Here is a 6,097-nt window from a genome sequence, read left to right on the forward strand (position 1 = left end):
CAACGGGGTCGATGAGACCAAAGGTCTACATGATGATTTATTTGTCTGTCAGGTGCTGAGGTGTGGGATGTGAAGAGTTGTTTCTATAAACCAAAATGAGGCAGACCACAGGATAGACGTTGGCAAACAATGAGTGTGAAAGAAGTCAATGTCAGAAAGGATATACTCTTTGAGGCAAATAAGAAGCTACACCCTGCAGAGGGTTCTCTCTACCAAAGGAGAGAGGAAGGGGAAAGCAAGAGAGCTGTAATTAGGTGCAGATGCTGTGTTAGGATTTGGGTGTGTAAAGAGGAATGCGACAGCATCCCTGTCTTCCAGGAGTTCACAGACTAGTAGGAAAAAGAAACTTTGAGTGTCTTTTAATTTCCAGGCACATCACATATGTCATTTCATTTTATCTTCTTGGGGGAAGATAAGTAAAAAGTGGTTAGGAGTGGCCTTCATTTGGTCTAGAAAAAGAATTTGGTGATAAGACTTTAACTGTGTATCCAGGTCCACCCAGTATAGAAGATGCCCAGAATACTTAAGAGAACAAACTACTCAATGTTCTATAACTTTGCACGGATAAGCTGATGATGCAGATTATAGACCTTAAAGCCCCGGGCGAATAGACCGTGACTCTGTAAGAGCCTTCTAAGGCTTTACTAACCAAAGAAGCCCAGGATAAAACAGTTTGTCTGATCTCATAAGACACATATAGAGACACAAATATACTACAAGTCTGGGCATGGGAACATTTGACACCTGAGAAGTGTGAGAAGAATATTCTAGAAGTCAAAATTACAGTTGCTAGATAGGAAACTGAAGCCCGACCAATCTGACACAATGTTGGGAGGCAGAAGAGGATATGATGAAATGCACAGGCTCTGAAGTCAGCAGCTGGTGTTCAAATATGGGGCCTGACACCAACCAAGGTTGTGAAACCTTGAGTGGGCTGCCTAGGCTCTCTGAGTTTTGGCTTCCTTGTTGGTAAAATGGGGATAATAATAGTATTTGCTTCATAAGGTTATTGATATAAATAAATGAGATAATGTATGCAAAGTGCTTAGCAGGTATGCCTGGAGTGTAGTAGTCAGTTAACAAATAGTAGCTATTATTCCAAGAATAAAACCTTGGAAGCAGGCAGAGTTTCAGCTAGAATTAGGTAGCAACCAGCCATGAAAGAGGTGAAATTAGGACAAGTAAAAGGAAGTGTACATAGCAGACAGAAAGATAAAGACTTGCTGTCAAGGGCAGATTGTGCAGGTTTAGAATATAAGTTGAGTTGGATGTCCCACTACTTGCCCCTAGAGCCCCATCCTTCCCTCTACCACAGATTTTACTGAGCGAATTTTAATTGTCTGCTTGCTTATCTGTCTTCTTCACTAGACTATGAGCTACTGGAGGGCAGGTTTATGCTTCTCTTCTCTCTAACCTAAGTACCTACCACAGTGTCCGTCATACAGTAGGTAGGTGCTTAAAAATGTTGGTTGAAAGAATAAACGTATTTTTAAAAGGCTTAGATAAACACATACAATGCTATTTCTGAATCCTCACTTACACAAGGGCATTAGGAAAATTAGCCTCATAGATAAGCCCACATATTATCAAAAGGAGGTGCTATTTTTTCTTTCAAAGACAAATTTTTTCTTTTCTCATTTTTGTAAAGGAAGTGAATCTTAGTAAGAGAGAAGGTGTAAACTCACCACAGGTGACAGTATCATAACACTGTCACAGGAGAATTCACACTTATAGATGAGCTAGTTGAAGAACAAAGTTAGTTTTGAAAGGTTAGAGAAAAAGACTTTGAAATGTCAGATTCACTCTATAAAACTGACCACCCTTGCCATCATCCTTTTAATCTACCTGGGTTTGAGAATAGCCTAGGGCATTTGAAATGAAGACAATTAGCACCTCAGACAGGGCATCCACAGGCAAAATGCTGTCACCTCTCAGAGATCTCAGGAGGTGACAAGTTTTGATAAGAAGATACTTTTGACCTTGGCTGACAGTTTGTCAATGTTTCCATATTTGATTTAAATAGCATTTATATTCTAAAAGGTTGTAGTTTGCTTTCAGCTGTGAAACTCTCTTCCTCCATCTCATGATTTTTATTTCTTAGGTCACTTAAAAATAAGAACAAAAATCTTTCCTCTACTGCACGCGACCTGAGAAAAGAGCTCTTGCTTCTTGCATGCAAAGGAGTTCAGTCCATTACCCCTCTTGGTGCTCTCTAAAGTACACTTGGCTTTCATTTAAAGCACAGAATGTTAAAGTTGGAAGTAGCCTTAGGGGTCATCTGGTTCAACTCCATTTGACAGATGGAGAAAATGAGCCTCAGAGAGAGGAAGGGACTTGGTGGCAAACTATGGCGTATAATTAGACTCTCATAATTGCTGGACTAATCTTCCTTCCAATTCATCTTGCCATTTCAAAAGTGGACCAGAGGCATGTAGAACCAAATGTGTGCGTGTGTTTTTCTCTTATTTTCTTGAGAGCACTAATTTCATTCATTCATTCACTCCCTCAACAAATATATTAATATGTCCGAGACACTGAGGATACAGGGATGACCAAGGCACACAAAATCTTGTCATCATGTACCATATGTTCTAGTGGGGGAGACAGACAATAAACAGACAATTCTGCTTCTAAGGAGATATATATGTGCATCAGGGACCTTTCTTTCTAAGTCTCTCTGCTGGTGCCTTGCTATCTCTATTCCCATATCTTGCATTATTATTATTATTATTTTTATTTTTGGCCCTTCCCTCTCTTGTGGGTCTGGGGAAAGAGAAGAGAGAACCATTACAATCCCCTTTTCTCTACCCTTCAAGCTCAATGTGAAGTTCTGAATTTGCTGAAGTCAGGTTTAGTACCGGTGTAGCACTAGAGTGAAGATGTCAGTATTTTTCATCAACACTGCAGTAGTGGGCTGGCTCAGCTGTCAGCTTGCCGGTGAGATGACAAGGAGGGACTGGATGTGAAAGTTGTACTATTACCTTATAATTTATCTGTTCCTTTATAATACAATTTTAGCTGTGCTGAACCCCACTGTACCAGGCTGCTTTGACAGGTGTGCTATTTCAGCAACACAGAACAAAACACAGAACAAAAAGAAGAATGCATGGTACACTTTTGCTGTCAGCTCCAGGTTACTCTGCTCCTAAATTTGTGGATGATTTGTTCAGGGTTGTGAAGAGACAAATACAAACAAACAAAAAACACCAAAAAACCTTGGGTTTTGTTTTTAACTATGTGACATTGAATGTTCTTGCAGTTCACCTCACAGGTGGGCTGTTGTCCATACGGATTGAATGAGGGGATCCCCATCCCTATCTTCTCCTTTCATGTTTGAAATTCCACCATTGTGATAAATTTCTCTGGGCTAATCACTGGCCTGCTCCAAATATAAAGAGTTCAGGGCAGACTAACTTCTCAAGTCCTTAACATTGATGTATGCATTCACTTATCAGATCAATTTCTTCCTTGACCCAAAGTATGAAAAAGGGCACGAGGTAGAGTTGGCCATAAACAAGTGAGGTAGGAAGATAATGAGACAATCTTGGCTCAGTTCCCCAGAGCCATCCTCCAGTGTCATCTTGAATGCTGTTTCATTTTATTTTTTTTATCCCTGGTGTTGTAAATGAATGTACGAGGCTTGTGTTTAGTTTGTCTACCAAGGCTGATAGATTCTAAGGCTAAGCAGGCATCAGTCAAGAAGGAGAGTTACTACTAGCTGCCACTGAAATCATGGAGGACTGTTTTCTTTCCTTCTTTTTTTTTTTTTTTTTTTTTTCTGCACCCACAGCATCTGGAATTTCCAGGCCCAGGGATTAAACCCATGCCATAATAGTGATAACACTGGATCCTTAACCCACTGAGCCACCAGACAACTCCAATGAAGAACTGTTTTCAGCCCTAGCCAATGGAGAGAAAATATCTGGCTTTTGGTGTAAGGCACCTCTATAATCTGATCCATTGATAGGACTAGTGAGGATTTAAAAATTGTTCTCCCTACAGAGCTCCCAGCTGTGCAAGGTCCTCAAGGAACTAGGTGCTGATGTTATGAAAGAGATACAACACACAACAAAAGTTTAGCTACTTAAATTCCAATTTTAAAATGTATTTTATCCCTGAGATAAATCCTACTTGATCATGGTGTATGATTTTTTTAATGTATATTTGTATGCTGTTTGCTAATACTACGAAGTTACAGTCACCAAAACAGCACAGTACTGGCACAATAACAGAAATATAGATCAATGGAACCGGATAGAAACCCCAGAAATAAACCCAAACACCTATGATCAATTAATCTACGACAAAGAAGGCAAGAACATACGGTGGAGGAAAGATAGTCTCTTCAATAAATGGTGCTGGGAAAACTAGACAACCGCATGTAAGAAAATGAAATTAGAACATTTTCTAACACCATACACAAAAATAAACTCAAAATGGATTAAAGACCTAAAGGTAAGGGCAGATATTATAAAACTCCTAGAGGATAACATAGGCAGAAAGGTCTTTGACATAAGTCACAGCAACATCTTGTTTGACCCACCTCCTAGAATAAAGACAATAAAGACACAAATAAACCAATGGGAACTAATTAAACTCAAAAGCTTCTGCATAGCATAGGAAACCATTTGAAAAAACAAAAAGACAACACAAGGAATGGGAGAAAATTTTTGCAAATGACTCAACTGACAAAGGTTTAATCTCCAAAATATACAAACAACTTGGAGTTCCTGTTGTGGCGCAGTGGTTAATGAATCCGACTAGAAACCATGAGGTTACGGGTTCAATCCCTGGCCTCGCTCAGTGGGTTAAGGATCTGGTGTTGCCATGAGCTGTGGTGTAGGTCGCAGAAGTGGCTTGGATCCCACGTTGCTGTAGCTCTGGCGTAGGCTGGCGGCAACAGTTCTGATTAGACCCCCAGCCTGGGAACCTCCATATGCCAAGGGTACAGCCCTAGAAAAGACAAAAAAAAAAAAAAAAAGACAAAATATACAAACAACTCATACAACTCAAAAAAACAAACAGCCCAAATGAAAAATGGGTAGAGAACCTAAATAGACATTTCTCCAAAGAATACATACAGATGGCCAGCAGGCACATGAAAAAATGCTTAACATCACTAATTATTAGAGAAAGGAAAATCAAAATAACAATGAGGTACCACCTCACACCAGTTAGAATGGCCATCATTAACAAGTCAACAAACAACAAATGCTAGAGAGGGTGTGGAGAAAAGGGAACCCTCCTTCGCAGTTGGTGGGAATGTAAATTGATACAACCACTATAGAAAACAGTATGGAGGTACCTCAGAAAACTAAATACAGAACTACCATATGATACAGCAATCCCACTCCTGGGCATATATCCAGACAAAACTTTCATTGAAGAAAATACATGCACCCATATGTTTATTGCAGCATTATTCACAATAGCCAAGACATGGAAACAACCTAAATGCCCATTGACGGATGAATGGATTAGGAAGATGTAGTACATACATATACAATAGAATACTACTCAGCTATAAATAAGGACAAAATAATGCCATTTGCAGCAACATGGATGGAACTAGAGACTCATACTGAGTGAATTAAGTCAGAAAGAGAAAGACACACCATATGATATCACTTATATATGGAATCTAAAAAAAGGTACAGATGATCTGTCTACAAAACAGAAAAGATCATGGACATGTAGGACAGACTTGTATTTGTCAGGAGAGAGGGGAAGGGAATAAGATGGATTGGGAGTCTGGGGTCAGTAGATGAAAACCATTGCATGTGGAGTGGATTGGGCAATGGGATCCTGCTGTATAGCACAGAAATTATATATCTAACCACTTGTGATGGAACATGATGGAGGATAATGTAAGAAAAAGAATGTATGTATATGTATACCTGGGTCATTTTGTTGTACAGCAGAAAATGACAGAACACTGTAAATCAACTATAATTTTAAAAAATTTAAAAAATGCATTTTACATACTCAAAAGGAAAATGTAGAAGGCCGTTCAGCTTCAAACATTAAACAAAGGCTTATTCTGATGAAAAAGGAGGAAGTTTGGGGAAAATATTGCTTAACACCACATCTTGAACCA

Source organism: Phacochoerus africanus, chromosome X (genome assembly GCF_016906955.1).
Source record: "Phacochoerus africanus isolate WHEZ1 chromosome X, ROS_Pafr_v1, whole genome shotgun sequence".
NCBI classification, from domain to species: domain Eukaryota; kingdom Metazoa; phylum Chordata; class Mammalia; order Artiodactyla; family Suidae; genus Phacochoerus; species Phacochoerus africanus.